This window comes from Camelus bactrianus, chromosome 1, assembly GCF_048773025.1.
Source record: "Camelus bactrianus isolate YW-2024 breed Bactrian camel chromosome 1, ASM4877302v1, whole genome shotgun sequence".
NCBI classification, from domain to species: Eukaryota; Metazoa; Chordata; class Mammalia; order Artiodactyla; family Camelidae; genus Camelus; species Camelus bactrianus.
The window spans coordinates 39,601,234-39,620,243 of NC_133539.1; the positions used below are offsets into that span (position 1 = coordinate 39,601,234).

A 19,010-nucleotide genomic window follows, 5' to 3' on the forward strand; every position below is an offset into this window, starting at 1 on the left:
AGATCTTACAATTTATCCAGAAATATCTAGACTCTCATATCATCTCCCAATAAGTAAAATCTTTATCTTCTAGATTTACCACCTTGTAGACAGGGTCATATTAACAGTAATAATCCAGATTTTATTGGCACTTGTCCCCACCCACTCACATAGGACCCTAATCTCCAGCAAAGTTCCCCCAAATTCTTTTGGGAGTTCAGATAGTGTTTTACACATACTATGAGTAAACCCAGTTAACTGTCTTGTCAACTACCATCTTCTTTCCTCTTCTCCTGCTCTAACCTACAAGGGCTAGATGTTGCTGAGTTCCCTGGCACTGCTGCCTCCTCTAGGATGCTGCCATGGAGGTCCTGGAAATGCCAAAGCAGTGCAGTGGTGTGTGGAGTAGCAGCAAAGAACCCCCTTCTCCTCTCCCGCTAGAGGGTTCCCCAGCACTGCCACTTGTGTCCCATGTCTTGGGACCCTTACTACCCAAAATGTGGTCCATGGACCAGCATCATACAGCAGAACTGTGAGAAATGCAGACTCTCAGGCCCTGTGTATCAGCATCTGCATTCTAACAAGAGCCCCAGATGATTCATATACAAATTACAGTTTGAGAAACACATACTCAAAGTGCCTCCCTGGGACTAAGGCATGAATTCAACTGGGGACAAGAGTAGTGTTGGGTCAGGAAACAAAAATGACTTTTTATAATGCTTTCTTCTCTTTGAAGACCTTGTCTTTGTGACTGGGCCACACTTCAAATGTATGGCTCCTTCTTGAGGGATGAGCTCTCCCTCAGGAGCTCCCTCTCTCCTCACAGAGATAGACTTTCAGTGACCTGCAACTTTTCTTTCAGTTCAACCTGCCATGGCTTAGGCTCAAACTAAGAACCCATCAGACTGTGAGAAATCTTACACACTGCTCTCCACGTGAAAAATATTTTTATTTAACAAATGTTGATTCAGTACCTGTTATTTACAGAACACTCCATTATGGGCTATGCGGATACCAAAATAAGTAACACAATCTCTACCCTCAAAGGAGTCATAAGGAGGTGTATGTTGGGGGGCAGGTGGAGACTTTTGGGAAACAGTTTGAAAGAAAAAACCAAAAGGTTCCCAGATGGAGCAGTCTCACTGCAGTTTGGAGAAACCAGTCTTCTGTCTTGTCCCTACAGCCTGGTGTGCCTGTTCGCCAGGAGAAACGCCCCTCTTCCATTTCCATGTCAATACCTTCTTACCTGCCTTCCAAGGCCAATTTCAAATGCCAGCTGATCAATGAACTCTGCCCTAACTCCTTCATCTAAATATGCATTTGACACGTCAGAACCCCCATCATATCCTCTCTTAAGATCAGTTACATGTGTTGAGGCCTTATGGGGTGGAGGATATGTCCCTTATAGGCAAAAAATGTATTTTAGTCAGTCTTAGACTCTCCCTAGGACCTAAGTACATTTTGGGAAAAAAAAAAAAATTAAAGGTAGTGCACCTACTCTGTTGATGTTCTCTATTCAGGAAGTATATCAGCCTTCTCAAATCACAGTCAGAGAGAACACAAGGGAGAGTGCTAAACATTCTGGGGTATGTTCACGGGACACCCCATGGCTGGCTAGGATTGACTTTTTTTTGCATCTTTTCCTCTGGTCAGATTGGTTCTATCATTCAGAAACCATGTCCTCATTAGTAGGCTAGTAACTGTTCATCTCAGCTGCGTGGAATTTTCTCTTGTTTTCAGCTGGATAGAAGTCGGCTGGCTATATGCCTGCTAGTATTTAAGAAGTCTCTTACCTGAATGGGTACCACTTTTTATGCCTGGTTTTTCCTGAAGCTGAGATGGAATCCAAGGCAGAGGGCCTTCTCCCTGAAGAATGTAGGGTTGCTCTTAATCAAGTAGCATCTTATGAGCTGAATGTCAGTGATGCTTATGTATCTATGGTCAGTATAGTTCCTTGAGCCACTATGAGGAATGTTTTGGCGCTAATCTGGATAATGTATCTTCTATATCCTTACTAATTGTGGTGACGGCCATATTTGTGGTTTGATACTACTTGAAAAAACAATTTAGTGGCTGAGACTTTGCTGCTCTGTGGCCTAGTGATTTAGAGTTGGGGTTGCAAACTATGGGCTTATATTGGGAGAACTGCAGTTCTTTTCAGAGGATTCCCAAAGCTTTTATGCACATCAGACACTGGTATAAATAATTTTTCAACCATCTGCTATTTTAGAGCCAATGTAGACGTGTTAGGATTAGTGAAATAGATTAACTTTAAAATGTCAATTCATGCTGGACTTCCGCCAATTGTCTGCATGATTACTGGACATAGGGCTACCATGTAGGGTTCTCAAATCTGACCCTTAAAGAGGCCTAATAGGCAAATACTGGGCACCAGCATATCACAATCTGGATGGTTTCTCTTTGAGGTAGCCTGGGAGGCAACTGGGGCCTTCTGGAAGTCAAAGAACAAACCAAGGACTCTGGACTGAACACAGAAGGCCTCTTTCAGACAACCACAGAGACAGCAAAGTGAGTTTGTGTGAGATTACAGTCTTGAAAATCAGCTTCTCTCACCTCCAGTCTCTCCCCATTCTTCTCCCTGTCCCAGACCTGTTATTACACTGAAGACAAAGAAACACCTGCTTTTCTCACATTCTTCGAAGACCAAGCTGAGGTGAAGAGGGAACATGCGAAGCAGTTCATAAGATATCTAAAAAAATATAAGTGTAAAGTCTGCCTTCCGGTGATTAAGGTGACTATGTAACTTTGTTCCGGTGATCTCCGTGGGGCCTTTACTGGGTCTAGAGAACTAAATTATGAGATGCTACCTAACTTGTTAGGTTACTCATGTTCCTACATGAGTATTATAGCAACTGACCTTGAAGGTAAGCATGTGTCTTCTCTGTAGCCTCTTCATATCATTTTGAGTAAATTTTAGTCTCTAAATGCTTGTTTGGCTTTTCTCAATGAGCCATTCAAAGTGTGGTCTCTGGACTAGCAGCACCAGCAGCACCTGGGAATTCATTAGAAATGCAAATTCAGGGACCCCACTCTGATAAACTGAATCAGATTCTCTAAGGCTGGGGCACAACGATCCGTAGTTTACAAGCTCTCCAGGTGATTCTAATCCTCTGTACAGTTTGAGACTCATTACTCTAATGGTCTCTTCCTAGAGCTGTTAGCATCCTCTGTTAGACCTTAAGTCTAATTCAGAGACACACTGGGGTGCTTAATATAGCTGTCTCTTCAATGTAGTAAAACAAAATTTTTTTCACTAGAACAGACACTCGAAAGAAACAATGTGAACCTTAGTTGGGGGGATTACATTTAGAAACATTCCTACCTACCTGAGGGGTTCTTTTAACTCAAGGTATATAAAGCAAACTAAATATCTGGTGGTACAGAACTCAACACCGTCCAAAGCTAATGAAGTCCCAGAGCTAAAGGCATAGTGCATACAGCTGTGCTGGTGGTACCCGGGCTTTGTAGAACATTAAAGCCACCTGGAGAGCTTTTAAAACTCCTGCCCCTCCTTACTAATTAAGTCAGAATGTCTGCAGTTGAAAGCCAGACATCAGTATTTAAGGTGCTCTGCTGAGTCTGTTGTGTCACAAAGTGTGGGAACTATTGGCCTCTGCGAACCTAGTTCTAATTCTACCCAGGAAGTAGGAAGTAACCAAGCTATGCCTCAGGTAGGATAGTGACTCCCCTGTTCCTCTCCAACAGAGGCTGGATATAGAAAACTGGGGAACTGGCAAAAAAGCTATCGAGTCTGCCCTGCAGTTGGAGAATACGTTAAGCAGCCTTCTGCAAGACCTGAAGGCCTTGGCTTCTCGGAAGAAACAAGCCAGTGTAAGTAGTAAGCTGGTTCTGAAAGCACTGTCATCTTTCCCTTCTAGATAATGACTTGCTTCTGAGAGATGAGCCTAAGACAGTGGATTATCTAATGTGTTTATTTTCCTCCAAAGAAGTACATGAACTTATTTCTGGGAGTAGGTGGGAGGTGGGAGGAGTAGGTACCCTGGTAAGGAGGAATGCAATGCAGAACATGATGAATAAGACTTCTCAGGAATAATGGACTCTGGATATTTAAAGAAGCACAGCCTTGAGATCTGCTGTCTTAGATTGCCCCTACAAAAGTGAATGTTTAAGGTGACCTATTGTGTAGACTCCTCTGAAGTCTTCCTGGTTAATGGTGAGCACTCTCCCTTGCAGTGGTAACTTATTTTTCACCAACCTAGCTTCTCTGGAAGTCAAAATGAAGAAAAGGCCCTCGTAGAAAAGTTACTAACCTAGATGCTCATTGGACTCTCTGAGGAACTCTGAAAAGGATCAAATGGGAGCCCTACACCAGACTACTTTAATCTAAATCCCTGGGAATGGGGTCTGGGAGCCTACTCAAGATTTACACATTATTCAAATAGAGTAGAAAACCATTGCTGTAGTAGCTTATTACTTAAATTAATCTGCATTTTTGATGAGATGCCTTAACACTCATATTCATTGAAGGTGGCTATCTGTATTCATCTGGAGGTCCTGAATGTCATAGGTGGGTGCTCTTTGAACTTCAATATGCATATGAATCACCTAGTCCCTTTTTAAAATGCAGATGCTGATTTGGTAGGTCTGGAAGGGATTCAATATAATGCATTTCTGACAAGCTCCTAGGACTGCTGGCCCATTAGCTATAATTTGGGTAGCAAGATCTTAGATTGCCTCCCATTGCAGACAAAGTCCTTAGTGAGTTGACCCCCATTTTATTTCTGTAGCTCGCACGCTTCATGAAGAAGTTCCTGGATGAACAGATCAGGAACATAAGCTATCTGGAATACCAGCTTGGCTATCAGGAGGAATTAGAGAAGATGGCAAAGAATGAAGGACAGGATGAAAAGGCTGCTGTGGCATCTGAAGCATCAGGTAAAGAGACACCTGAAGGCAACACAGCACGTCTTCCCACCCAGCAGGTCCCAAGCCCAGAATCTTGATCGTCTCCATTTAACAGAAGACTGCTTTCCTTTTCATCTAGAATCCTAATCCTCAGTGTTGGCATGCAAATAAACCTGTTTTGCATTATAATCATGTGTAAGGAGATTGCTGTCGGAGTACAAGAAGGGTTAGTTCCATTAATGTGAGTTTGGTGAAAGCTTCCTGAGGGACAGTAGGTGCATTAGATTAAAAAAAAAAAAAAAAGGGCCTCCTCTGTTTCCAACAACACCCAGAGACAGAGGCAGGATTTGGTAAATCTAGCCAATCCAAGTGGATAGAGTAGAAATTAAGTAGTAAAACCTTAGGTTCCTGGCAGGAGGTAGGAGAAGGGAACAGGAAGGTACATAAGCAAGTAAGACACTACAGACAAGTTTGGATGCCCCTACCTTCTGCACTGTAGACCGTCTAGCAGCTACTGGGGTGATTGCTTTCAGCAGAAAACAGTGAGCATGCAAGCTTGGATCAGACCCAAGGGCTTCAGGTGGCAAGTACCACCTGGGAAGAAAGCAGGCTGTATAGGATTGTGCCCTGGCTGCAAAACTTACTAGCTCCATGGCCTTGAGTAAGTTTTTATTTACCTCACTCACTGATGCAGTTTAGTCATCTGTAAAGTACGATTAATATTGTATAGTTCATAAAGTTAACAAGACGATTGACTAAATTAATATGTAAAGTATCTAAAAACAGCACCTGCTCAGATTGTGTATTTGTATAGTAAGTAGTGCCACTTCTGAAACGTGAGGAAAGCCAATACGTAACAGAAACACTTACAACAAGAAAACAGATTACTGAAATTGCGACAGAATCTTAAAACATTTAATCTTAAAAGAATCTTGTTGGAAACAAGAACAGGTGGTCATAGGAAAGAACTACCTTGGAGAAATTCAAGTTAACAAATGGGTTGATTATTCAAATAAACACAGCTAATCAAACAAGTGATCCAGAAGTAAGCCAAAAAATTCTCTGACAAAGCAGTAAAGAAACAGTATTTAAAATGTTAAGACATGGAATTCCAACAAAAGATCTAACTAGAGCTCCAGGAGGAAAGACATTGAGAAAGAACCACTATGGTGAAATTTTAGAGCATCAAGGATGAAAAAGTTTGCCATAAAAGGCATTACTTAAAAAGAAAAACTGACATATTAATAAGACCTTCACTGTGAATAACATTATTGTTTTAACAGCAAAATATAAGGGCATGGGCTTTACATGCAAGTCCAAAGTAGCCTGGCTGATTCTAACCTTTTTTGTTATTGTTGAAAAATAAATAGCTGAGATTTTTTCATAATTTTGCTATGCTCTGTACTTCTTTTAAATTGAAATGTAATTGATTTTAATATTGTGTTAGTTTCAGATGTCCAGCAAAGTGATTTCCATATATATATACACACACACACACACACACACACACACATATATATATATATATATATATATATATATATATATATATATATATATATATATATTCTTTTTCAGATTCTTTTCCTTTATAGGTTATTACAAGATACTGAATTGGTTCCCTGTGCTATAAAGTAGGTCATTGTTGTTTATCTATTTTATATGTAGTAATATGTATATGTTAATCCTGAACTCTTAATTTATCCCTCCCCTGACTTTCCCCTTTCGTAACCATAAATTTGTTGTCTATGTCTGGAGTCTTTTTCTGGTTTGTAAATAAATTCACTCGCATTTTTTTTTAATTCCACATATACTAACTAACCTCCTATAGTGCTTTAAGCTTTAGTAATTCCAGTGGGAAGGGTATGCACTCAGGCAACAGTCAAGCACATAGTAGACTTCTTTTCCAACTTCTGCACACCTTTTCTACAAGTCACACATCTTGAAAATCACCGCCAAGACGAGCTTGTCACCACTGGAGAAATACTAGTTTACAAAGCATTCTTAAATAAATTCCTACTTTTATAATTACCAACTTATATCCAATTTTATGCTTATTAATCTGAGAGACAATCACATTAAATTGGGAGTAAGACAAGATTACATTTTCCTCCACACTACTTACTGGCTTTCTGGACATTCTCAAGCAGGGTTTCTCAACCCCAGTACTATTGACATTTTGAGGCAAATGACCTTTGTTATGTGGGGTCATCCTATGCATTGTAAGATATCTAGCAACATCCCTGGCCTCTACCTACCAAGTAGAACCTTCTCCAGTTGTGACAAACTGTTTCCAGACATTGCCAAGTGTCTCTTGAGAGGTAAAAATTAACCCTGTTTAAGCACCACTATTAAAGATGATGCAATAGAAAAGCTGAAGGAAAGGAAGATGTATCTGTTTGGAAAAACACTGAATGTGATACGATTATAACAAGAACTGAAAAACTGTTATAACTATTATAACCTATAAGAATGTTTAATGATGTGGCTGGATGCAGGATAAATATCTACAATTTAATCTTTCTTATATAGTATCAATAAATAAAGTATTTTTAAAGATATATTATTTATGATACTCACAAATACATGAAATACCTAGGAATAATCCTCACAGAACTAGCTTGGAATCTATATAAAGTAAAATTAAAATATTTCCTGAAAGAAAGAAGCTTTGAATAATGGAAAGAGGAGAAAAAAGATTAAATACGAAAATTGTGACACCTCCCAAGTCAGAAGTCTAGAACAATTTTGGTCATAATCCTAACAGAATTTTGAGGGTTTAGACAATTTAGCACTAAAGAGTAAGCTTCAGCCATGAGGAAAAACATGGGAACATACATAAAACTTACTTAACATCGTTAGTCATTGGGAAATGCAAACCAAAATCACAATGAGATACCATTGACTACACACTCAGAATGGCTAAAATTAAAATGACTGTCAACACGATAAGCTGGCAAGGTGGTGAGATAACTGAATCTCTCATACACTTTTGGTGAGAATATAAAGTGGTACAAACACTTTGGAAAAAGATATGTCATTTTATTATAAAATTAAGCATGTACATGCCTCATGCATTTTGGGAGGACACAAGTCATCCCGTAACAAATAATGATATTGTCTAAAATTGAGTAGAGAAAGCTATGGAGAAAAGACAGGAAGAAGGTATAAGCTAATTCATTTGATGTTCACAGTAGGAATCAATAGATACTGTCTGAAGAAAGGTCTTAAGAGTATTATATAAAAAGTCTAATTATAAAGGCAGTGACTAGAATAAAAATATAAGGACTATAATTTTTAATATAACAGCCTCCATAGTGAAAGTTTATGTAAATACAAACATCATATTTACATTGTATTTTGTAACCCTTATGTTAGCCCTTGTTTGTGTCCTAGTTTCACCGAGGAATATATTCAACCTCAGGACTTTTGCTAAAGTTTCCCTGATCGTTTTCTAGTTGGGTCAGTTTTGTTCTTTGGGAGGTTCTTCAGTAAGGCTTAGCGTGGACAGTATTCCCTCAGTCCCTGAGTTGGCAGGACTTCTTGCCTGTAGCTTCGACACTTGAAGAACATCTTGGATGGATTTAAAATCCTTGGCTCAAACTTCCCTTTAGTGTCTAAGTATTGTTGCATTTCTGTTAGTATTGACTGTAGCTGTGCCAGCTTGGTTTTCCTTCCCTTGGAAGTGAACGTTTTTGCCCAGATGCCCAGAGTGTGCTTCTAGTGTGAGCAGTCTCCATCTGGTGTTTGCAGGATGTGTGTTAATAGCATATGTCTTGGTGTTCATCGTTCTGAGACAGTCTTTCCCATGTCTCCAATATGCCTTTTAATATCAAAATACAAGTCTTATTTCAGAGCATTGTCTAAAGTTTGTGTTACTCCATTCTTTTGGATTTCCTCCAAATGGAAGAACTCCAGTTATTCATATTTTGAATCATTTCTGCTTATCTTTTACAACTTTCATTTAAAAAAATCTTTTTGCTTATTTCTCTTTTACTTCATTTTTTCTGCAGGTACTCTGTGTCCTGCTGTGCTCTCTATAGAATCTATTTCTCCTTATGTTCTTTTAATTTATTTTTTTTATGAAATGATTCTGTCTGTGTATTCTATTTCTTTCCTAAATTTTATTAGGTACCATTTCAAATCTTCCTACTGACTGACCATCACCTTCCCTTTGTTGGCCATGTCTTCCCTGGGTTCATGTATTTATTTTTTTTTTAAAGGTTACAGTCTGTTTACAGTTATTAAAAAATGTTGGCTAAATTTCCTACGCTGTACAGTACGTCCCTATAGTCTGTCTTACAGCCAGTAGGTTGTACCTCCCACTCCTCCAAGCCGTCCCCACTGGTAACCACTAATTTGTTCTCTATATCTGTGAGTCTGCTTGTTATTATTATTACATTCACCAGTTTCTTGTATTTTTTAGATTTTAAGATAAATATCACATCGTATTTGTCTTTCTCTGACTTATGTCATTTGGCATAATGCCCTCCAAGTCATTCCACATTGCTGCAAATGTCAGTATTTCATTCCTTTTTATGGCTGAGTAGTATTCCATTGTGTGTGTGTGTGTGTGTGTGTGTGTGTGTGTGTGTGTGTGTGTACTGTGTTGTCTTTATCCAGTCATCTGTTGATGGAACTTAGGTTGCTTCTGTACCTTGGCAATTGTAAATAATGCTGCTAGGAACATTAGGGTGCATATATCTTTTCAAATTAGTGTTTTTGTTTTTTTCAGATATACCTGGGAGTAGAATTGCTGGGTCATATAGTAGTCTTTGTCTGGTTTTGGTATCAGGGTGAGGCTGGACTCATAGAATGAGTTTGTAAATGTTCCTTCTTCTGCAATTTTTTGGAATAGTTTAAGAAGGATAAATGTTAACTCTTCACTAAATGTTTGGTAGAATTCACTGTGAAGCCATCTGGTCCTGAACTTTTGTTTGTTGAGAGTTGTTTAATCATTGATTCATTTTCAATACTGGTAATTAATCTGTTCATATTTTGTACTTCCTCCTTGTTCAGAATTGGGAGATTGTACCTTTCTAAGAATTTGTCCATTTCTTCTAGGTTGTCTGTTTCCTTGGCATGTAGTTGTTTGTAGTAATTTCTTGTGATCCTGTGTATTTCTGTGATATCAGTTGTGACTTCTCCTTTTTTATTTCTGATTTTACTGCTTTGGGCCCTCTCCCTTTTTTCTTGATGAGTCTGGCTACAGGTTTATCAATTTTGTTTATCTTTTCAAAGAACCAGCTTATAGTTTCACTGATATTTTATATTTTTAAAAAATCTTTATTTCATTTATTTCTGCTCTGATCTTTATGATTTCTTTCCTTCTACTAACTTTGGGTTTTGTTTGTTCTTTTTTCTCTAGTTGCTTTAGGTGTAAGGTTAGGCTGTTAATTTGAGGTTTTTCTTATTTCCTGAGGTAAACTTTATAGCGATAAACTTTCCTCTAGAAGTGCTTTTGCTGTGGTACCATAGGTTTTGGATCATTGTATTTTCATTTCCATTTGTCTCTAGGTATTTTTTTATTTCCTTTTTAATTTCTTCAGTGGTCCATTGCTTGTTCAGTAGATATTGTTTAGCCTCCACGTGTTTGTATTTTTGCAGTTTTTTTTTCTTGTAGTTGCTTCCTAGTATCATAGCATTGTAGTCAGAAAAGATGTTTGACATGATTTCAGTTTTCTTACATTTACTAAGGCTTGTGCTGTAGTCTAGGATGTTATCTATCCTGGAGAATGTTCCATGTGCACATGAAAAAATTGTGTATTCTGCTGCTTTGGGGTGGAATGTTCTATAAATATCAAGTCTGTTTGGTGTTGTTTAAGGCCAGTGTTTCCTTATTGATTTTTTTGTCTGGATGATCTGTCCATTGAAGAAGATGGGGTTTTAAAGTCCTCTACTATTATTGTGTTACTACTGATTTCTCCTTTTATGTCTGTTAATATTTGCCTTATATATTTAGGTGCTCATATGTTGGGTGTATATATATTTACAATTGTTGTATCTTCTTCTTGGATTGATCCTTTGATCATTTTGTAGTGTTCTTCTTCCTCTCTTGTAACTGGCTTTTTTTAAAAGTCTGTTTTGTCTGATATAAGTATTGCTACACTGGCTTTCTTTTGATTTCCATTTGCTTGGAATACCTTTTCCCATCCCGTCGCTTTCAGTCTGTATGTGACTCTAGATCTGAAGTGAGTCTCTCGTAGGCAGCATATATCTGAAGTGAGTCTTTTGTACCCATTCAGCCAGTCTGTGTCTTTTGGTTGGAGCATTAAGTCTGTCTACATTTAAGGTAGTTTTCAATATGTATGTTAGTTGTTTTAGGGTTTTTTTTTGTAGATCTTTTTGTTTGTTTGTTTTTACCTTCTTATTTTGTTCTCTTCTTTTGTGATTTGATGACAATCATTAGTGTTATGTTTAGATTCCTTTTTCTTTTATATGTGAATATCTGTTGATTTTTGGTTTGTGGTTACCATGAGGTTTTCATATAGGAGTCTGTATACATAATGATCACTTTAAGTTTCTGATCTCTTAATTTCAAATGCATTTTTTAAATCCTGCATTTTTACTCTCCTCCCCTCATGATTACTGTTTTTGACATCATATTTTACATCTGATTGTTTTGTGTATCCCTTAACTGCACATTGTGAATATAGATGATTTTACTACTTCTGTCTTTTAACCTTCTTAGCTTTGTGTGTTGATGATTTCTTACCTTTATGGTATGTTTGCCTTTCCTGGTGAACTTTTTTATTTCATAATTTTCTTATTTCTAGTTGTGGCCTTTTCTTTCTGCCTCAAGAAGCTCCTTTAACATTTGTTGTAAAGCTGGCTGGATGGTGCTGAACTCTTTTAGCTTTTGCTTGTCTCTAAAGCTGTTGATTTCTGCATCAAATCTGAATGAGAGCCTTGCTGAGTAAAGTATTCTTGGTTATAGGTTTTTCTTTTTTATCACTTTAAATATATCATGCCACTCCCTTTCTGGCCTACAAAGTTTCTGCTGAAAAATCAGCTTATGGGAGTTTCCTTGCATGTTATCATGTGGGTTGGTTTTGTTTGGTTGGTTGGTTGGTTGGTTTTTTGTTTTTGTCTTCCTTCCTGGCGGCACTTGCATCAAGAATTTTTCCCCTTTTATTCATGTTGAATGATGTATTATTGTACTTTTCTTTTGCTTTGGAGCGATATTTTTCTAGTGTGTGTTCTTAATCTGTAGGGAAGCTTTGTATCTATTTTCAGTTCTTTTTTTGCCCTTTTGTTTTCCTAAAGCAGTTTCCTTTGGGTGTTCTGGCTGCACAATACTTTGCCAATTATGTTTGAATAAGTCAGATTTTTCTCAATTAGAAGGAGGATCTATTGAAGTGAGGGAAAGGGTAGCTTTCCCAGTTTCTCAGCTCACTAGCTCCCTCCTCTATTTCTATAATAAATGCCACTTCTGGTACTAAGCCTCACCTAAATTTCATATTTTAACTTGGTTCACAAAGGTTTCAATCATCAGTTCCAAACTTACATTGTATCTTCACCATCTCTGGTACAGAAGTACTTTCACCAAGGTATCCTGTTTCTAATTTCCACTTTCTGACACCACTCCCTTTTATTTATTTATTTATTGTTGTCAAATAACAGTTTATTATTTTCTTTTGTAGTTCTTTTTTAAATTTTTTTTATTGTTTAGGGTTTTTTCTCCTTTTGTAGTCCTTAACTAGCTAGGCATTGCAGAGCAAAACTGTTGATGTTATCTGTGATGTGATGGTGGTGGCCATCAACATTGTAGCGCATGGACTGAGAAGTCTCCAGGATCTCTTTAATGGTTCCAGAGAGTTCTCTAGCTAAAGATCAGTGCCACATCTGTTGGGCAATATTGACAATCTCATGAAAAGCGATGTTTCCACTCTGCTTACTATTTTTCTGTTTCTTTCTGTCTCCTGGCAGTTCTTTGAGGGCTTTGATGATCAGGGCAGAAGCAGAAGGTACCACCTCAGTCTAGCCCTATATGTTCTGAATAGTCAATTTCACTGTAATCCTCAGACCCTTCCTTGGCATAGCCATCACCAGCTCTTTTTTGGAGACAGACCCAAGGGGTCCACCTTGCTGGCCAGGACAGATGTGGCACTGACTTCCCCACCAGTGCACCTCAGGCATATGACTTTGATCTTCTTGAGGTTGAACTTAGGTGGCAAGGTTGAGGCAGATGGTGTTGCATGATCCTGGATTCAGGCTGTCCCAATAAAGTTGCACCTTGGCTGCCTCAAACTAAAAGCTGAAAGCTCCCCTCTCTTTCAAAAGTGCTATTTTCTTGCGTCTGCCTCGTCTGTGTGACTCCTCACCCAAACACATTCTAAGCCTTCTGTCTCCAACACTCTCACTGCACCTGCCCTCTTTGATCACAGTTCTCACTGATGATGGGACCTCAGCCTTTTGGGAGGAAATATTTACTGTTGATTTCTGATATCTGCCACATCTAAAACACTTCTGTACATCCTGTTCTTCTCAGAAACACCTGCATCACTGTTGTGGCTTCCTGAATTAAACTTCTTACTTCCGATGCCAAAACAGTTATCATCTAGGATACATAAAGGGAGAAAGTGGAAGAGAAAGAATCCAGTAATAATAGATGTCATAAAGCACATCCACTGAAATGTTTACTTCCTAAATGTGAGCAATACCTCTTGAATGCATAAACCATGTCATTTGTCTGCTAAAGAGCATTAAGGAATAGGGGCTGTGCTGGCAGAAAACCCTCCTAGAAACATCAGGTATATAAATGCAAAAAGGCAAGCCTTCATAAAGAATCATGAATTCAACCTAGATTAGAGGAAGCCAATTGATTTTGTAAATACAGAAAAGAGAGGTACTGATTTAAGAAAAAAATCAAAATCACTTAGCCTGGATTGTTAACCTCATTCTTTTGCATCTGCAGGAAACTCTTACAAGTAGATGATCCAGAAATCTCCAACTCAAACAGCAATGATAAATAAAAAGGAAGAAGGGGTTGGGCGAGGAGAACTGGCTTGACTACAGATGCTATTAGAGAAAAAGGAGGGGAAATAAATCACAGTTTATTAACATATGAGGAGTTCTCTGGCATGGAACAGTTGAAAACTATGAACAAATGTTTTAGTTTTAGCTACCCTAGTGGGTGTACAGTGCATCCTGTTGAAGTTTTCATTTGCAATTCCCTGATGACTGTGGAAAGCAAATGTCTAAAGCTGTTAGGAAGTAAGTTTGGAGAATAACTGTACCTTCTGCCTTGGTCCTCTATAGGAGCAGAACTGAGCCTGATTAAGAGGAATATCACAAATGCAATCTTCTGGGAGGGCAACATACAGACACTGAAGACTCTCCAGGATCCTGCCTGTTAGCATTAGAGGTATGACCACTGGGTCACTGCATGGAGGTTGCTCACAGACATTATTATTACCAGTATTGTGTTTTCTTAAATCCTGAGAGACACAAGGGGAACTATGCCTTTGCAAATGATTTATTTGTGCCTCTTTAATTCCTAACAACGTGAAGTTACCAGTAGAAAATAAATTTCTTAAAAACACTGTGGAGATAGTTTCTTAAACATCAGAAAGCAAAATTGCTAGGTTTTGTACATCTTCAGTCATACTAAATCAGTTCAATTAAACAAGTATGTATTGAACACCTTCTAGTTAACATGGACTTAACTTGGATGCTGGGGATACAAAATTAAATGAGCTTTGCCATAAAGATGTGTACTGTCTAGTAAAGAACACGTATATATGTAAATAATTAGAATTCAGTGTGGTAAATGCACCCATAAAAGCCTGTGTGAGGCAGAGAAGAACACAGAAAAAGAGTGACCTTCTCTGCCAGAGTAGGGGGACACAGCATGAAAAACTTCTGATCTGGACCTGGATGGATGACTCAGAGTTCAATAGGATGGGGGAAGCGGGATAGAGCTCTTCAGGCTTAGCTAGTGGTATCAGGTCAGATCATGTAGTGTCTTTCATGGCATGTTAGCATGCTTGGGTTCTGTTCTTCAGAGGATGGGAAAGCAACAAGTTTAGACATAGATATGGCTTGATTAGATTTGCAGTTTAGAGCAAGAGACCTTAGTAGCACAGTAGCTGATGGTGTTGTTCTTATTCTGACTTTGCTATCTGTGTGTATCATGTGATAAAACAAGTGACTAACTGTGTTGGTGTTTTTGAGAATTGAGATGTCCTGTGTGGGACTGAAGTGTAAGATCAATGAGGTTAAGTAAAAATCCTGTTGGATATTTAATTGTGAATATCAGAACGAGCTCATGATGTATTTATCTTTTTAAAAGATAAATTGCCCATTGAAAAGATTCAGAGACAAGTAGCAGTGAGTATCCCGACACCTTCATTTTGATCTCTAAATACCATTTGTCACTAAAAGGAACAAGGGCTCCTTTGAGAATGGCTGCATGTAGCTCTGAGTTAGGAAATAGGTTAAATAATCCTGAAACTTGTTATGTTAAAAAGCAAAGCCAACAAAAAGAACTCAGAACAAACTTGAAGGAGCTTCCTTTGGGTAAGGTTAACCACTTTGAGAAAAATAACTGCAGTGAATTGAAACATACAAAATATGCTTTAATTTGTGAGTAAAAATTAAATAATAATAAATTATTAATAATTATTATTTTAAAATTCTAATAAATAATAGTAAAAACAGTGGTCACCTTTGGAGGATAGTAGAGAGCTAACTTGTAACTTAGAAACTGGTAAAGAAAAGGATCAAGGATTTATTTTGACCTGTCTTTCCTATATGAACTACCTTAGAGTAACCAAATAGTGATAAGGAATTTTCCTTCTAGAAAATAATACAGTGTGAAATTTACCATTTTTCCAATCCTTAAAAATAATTAGGTAGTGATCATCATTGGTTGCTATTAACAGAAAGAAAACCACTCAGGCATTGTGTGCTTCCTAGTCTCCTAGTGAAATTACACACTACTACTTATGAAGTAATTTTGAAAACAAAAGGTGAAACCACATATCAAGCCTCAAGATTTAACTGCCACCTACAGGAAATACAGAGAAGAATCCACTGAACAACAAAATAAGAATGCAACCAACAAAATCCAGAATGTGGGCAACTATAGAACAAATATCCTAGGTTCTCTAACAAATAAATTACATGGGGAAAAAGAGGGAAGAGGAATGTGGCCTTTGTTTTATTCTGATTAAAACAGATTTTAAAAATTTTTAAATGATAAACATTATAAGATAACCAGTGAAATTTGAACACTGATAGAATATTTGATGATATTAAGGAGTTATTATGAACTATTTTTAGCTCTGTTCATTGTATTATGGTTATGTATAAAATAAGAATTGTTACCTTTTAGAGATACTGATTAAAACATTTATGAATGAAATGATTAAATTTTAAAAAGGGGAGAAGAGAGTAGGGTAAAGATGAAGCAAGATTTGTTATTGTTGCAACTGAGTGATAGCATCCTTGGGGATTTATTTATTACAGTATTCTGTATAATTTTCAATAATAACTTTTTTTCTTTTACTTGCTTTTGAAGGACAGTCTTATTTCCCTAATGTCTGATTCAGGACAGGGAGAGGCCAATTTACCATAATCTCCAGGTGCTAATATTGGCACCCTGCATTTTTTGCCCAGTGTCCGTCTTTCCTTCACAGAGCTCTCTGTGATAGTCACCACATTAATGTTCACCTTGTTGTGCTCTACAGAGAGGTCAGAGTTCCAAGAACCAGTCATTAGTCCTCTTCAAGTTGCTACATTTATCACTGGGCCAAGGATGTCTGGTTTCTTGTTCCCTTAGGTAAAGCACAGTGCAAATTGCTACTAGTAAATGAGCTACTGGACTATTTAAAAGCCTTTTCTTCTGCTAGTTTTTCTTCAGGACAGAAAGGTTTCCAAAGAAGGAGGCCGAAAAACAACCAAAACACAGACATCCTTGATGTCTCCGACTTTCACGTTGAATTGAAAGACTCTCACATAACATCTGCATCAAGCAGGCTTTCTGTGTAGCCTGTGCAGCTGCCAGGATTGTTGGGCTCTCAGTGACTCCACCTTACATCTGAATATGAGTGCATTACAGATTTTATTGAGATTTGGGGGTAATAAATGAGAAGTCCACAAAGCATAAAAAAAGTTAGCAAATTTAAATAGAGTCATAGCTCTTCCACTGCCCAAAGCCTCTCAGCCAACCTGTGATCTCTTAGCAGTTTCTCTTCATAGCTAACCAGGGTATTGTGGGTCCTTGCCTCTCTGTTCTAAGATTTCTCCAATATCTCAGTACTTGGATCTCCATCATTGACTTATGAAGAAACTAAAAATTATTGCTTCATTAGCATGCAAAGCACTAAACGCTTCTTTGTTTGAACCTGATCAAGAGGGCCAAAATCTGTTCACACATCTTCCTAAACAGATGTGCAGCTGTCTGGCTGGTAGGTATTCTGCCTTCCTCCTAAGCTAACGAGCTCAAACTATTGCTTACCTTCCAGGATAACAAGCGTTTAAAATAAACATTTTTTTTTCTTTTCCTTACAGAATATTTCTGTTTAAACTACAGTAGGCACTATGATTTGCCTTACACATTGATAGGAAAAAATAAGATTGCCAATGATGTACGTAGAAAGAGAACAGCTAGGTGGGAGCAAACATACCCACAATAAATATACCCAGAATCTGTGTAGCTTTTTACTAGTGACGTTGTGTTTTAGGATGCCTGTTGCTTAAAATATTGTCTGGGATGGGGAAAACAACCTTCCTGAATTGTGACTGATTTTTGCATTTTGTTGTGGTAAGCTGACCTACTGCGAAGCTGAAATTGTAAACATATATGGAAAAGCAACTTAAACATGCTGCTTACTAAAAAGCATAAAATGATGGTAGAAGCATGACATATTTTAAAAGCTACTTTCTGGGGATGAGGTAATGACAGTAACAGCCAGAACTTCCTGAAGGCATGTGATGTACTCATCCAAGTGCTGCACATTAGTGCACTTGATTTACCTTAACTCATCCTAAGTGTCCTTCAGATTTAAGCCAAGGAACACCACTTTGGTGGAGGTACTGCTATTAGTCCCAACTATGGTGAGGAACCTAAAAGGTCCAGTAACTCACCCAAGGTAGTCTGGTGAGGTCCTCTTAACCCCAGAACCCCTACTCCATGATAATGAACTTGATATGAGGATCCTCAGTTATTCAAATTAGAAACAAAGGCAGGTAATCTCTTGGTCCCTTGTTCTCAGGGGACTATATGTTCTTTTGTCCTGTCTCTATCTGGGTATTGCTTTTTTTTTTTTTTTCTCTTTGCAGTTTCTCTGCCTTGTTAGCTCACGGTCAACTGATTCCTCTCAACTTGATATGTCCTTCATTTAAGCAACCAGCAAAAACTGACCGCTAGCTTTGAATCACAGTTTTGAAGCACTATGAGAAAGACTTCAATTAGCCTTAGGAGTCAGGGATCTCTTGCCCCCGGGGACAAAAGCAGTGGCTATGGGAGGAAAGCAAGGTCACACATTATAAATATGGCTGCCAGGGTACATGAAGGTAGTTTTCAGAGAAGTGTATGGGTTGGCAGAAAACCTAAAATGCATCTGTTATTAGACTGTACATGTGTTCACTGCATTCGTATCCTTTGCATATAGAAGTCAGTTTCGATTAAAGTCACAGGAATGTTTGCAGATAAACACACTTTTTCAGCCTACCTTTCTGGAACAAAACTTGTTTGTATTCTTCCATGGCCTGAAAAACCCAGAATTTGTATAAACTTAAGATAGAAATCTGTATTCGCTTTCTAGAGCCTCCACAGCAAAGTAGGCAGCTTAAAACGACAGAAATTTATTCTCTCACAGTCCTGTAGGCCAAAGGTCCAAAGTCAAGGTGTCAGCAGGGCTGGTTCCTTCTGTAGACTCTAAGGGAGAAACTGTCTTACGCCTCTCTACCAGCTTCCGATGTTTGCTGGCAATTCTTGGCATTCCTTGGCTTGTTGAAGCATCACTCCAGTCTCTGCCTGCATCTTCACATTGCCTCTCCCTGTGTTTTTCCTCTTCTGTCTCCTATAAGGACATTTGCGTTAGATTTAGGACCCACCCTAACCCAGCATGATTTCATTTTGATGCTTATCCTAATTATATCTGCAAAGACCCTTATTCCAAATCAGATCACATTTT

At 38.2% G+C, this 19,010-nt stretch overlaps 1 long non-coding RNA gene and 1 pseudogene across 5 annotated transcripts in view; one reads left to right on the forward strand and one right to left on the reverse strand.

Annotated features, from left to right (window-relative positions):
- The window catches only part of LOC105077926 (uncharacterized), an 87,763-nt gene that overhangs the window by 16,353 nt on the left and 52,400 nt on the right, over positions 1 to 19,010 (forward strand). For all 5 annotated transcript variants that reach the window (XR_012506436.1, XR_012506435.1, XR_012506438.1 and 2 more), the window contains exons 2-5: positions 2,588 to 2,731; positions 3,706 to 3,831; positions 4,749 to 4,896; positions 14,128 to 14,233. This is a non-coding gene — a long non-coding RNA (uncharacterized LOC105077926). The remainder of the gene's footprint in view (positions 1 to 2,587; positions 2,732 to 3,705; positions 3,832 to 4,748; positions 4,897 to 14,127; positions 14,234 to 19,010) is intronic.
- LOC141575658 (large ribosomal subunit protein uL11-like) lies at positions 9,130 to 13,549 on the reverse strand (annotated as a pseudogene).